Here is an 856-nt window from a genome sequence, read left to right as displayed (position 1 = left end):
CGCGGCCACCTGGTGCATTGTGGCTGCCCCCGCGTTGTTGGGCTGCTTTCCTCGAGGCCCCACGTTCGGCCCCTCGCCCAACTGCTGCTGCTGCTCCCCCTCTCCCTCTTCCTGGAGTTCTTCGCGCAGCAGTTGCATCCAGCCTTCCATGCCGTACCGCCTGATAAACCGCGCCGCGCTCCGCCTATCTTCACGCTCCGGGTCTCCCTGGCCCTGCCTTGAGCCCCGTGGTACTCCCTCCCCGGCAATGTCATTCCGCGCCTCCGACGGCGGCCTCACTCGTACCGGTCCATGCAGCGGTAGCCGCGTCACCGCCACGCGCTTTGGGGATGGGGCCAAGACTCCAAGTCCTCGCGTACGGAGCCGCTTACCCTTGCTTCGCCTATTCGCCTTCGCCGATGAAGCTTCTTTGCGGGCGTCGTCGCTGTCTGACGACTCTTCCTGTCCCTCCTCTGAGCCTTCCTCGTCCCTTTCCTGTACGCGGTTCCATTGCGTTGTGAAGGCATCCTCTGGATCGAGGCCAACAGCCTCAGGCAACCCAACCTGGGTATTCGCTAAGCGAGGGCAACCACCCTTAGTGCTGGCCTTCCAGAAGCGGATCCATGCAGGCGGGTTCAAGGTAATCCAACCCTGCGCGGGAGCGTGCCCCCTGTGACGGGCCTGCCGGGTTACTTGCGACCAAACCTGCCGGCCCAAGGCAACTCAGCCGGGGTGCTTCGCCGCGCGAGAGCATACCCCCTGGGGCTGGCCTTCCGGATGCATGCGACCTANACCTGCCGGCCCAAGGCAAATCAGCCTGGGTGCTTCGCTGCGCGACAGCATACCCGCTGGGGCTGGCCTTCCGGATGCATGCGAC

This window comes from Volvox carteri, assembly GCF_000143455.1.
Source record: "Volvox carteri f. nagariensis unplaced genomic scaffold VOLCAscaffold_74, whole genome shotgun sequence".
Lineage (NCBI taxonomy): Eukaryota > Viridiplantae > Chlorophyta > Chlorophyceae > Chlamydomonadales > Volvocaceae > Volvox > Volvox carteri.
This window is presented reverse-complemented; position numbering follows the sequence as displayed.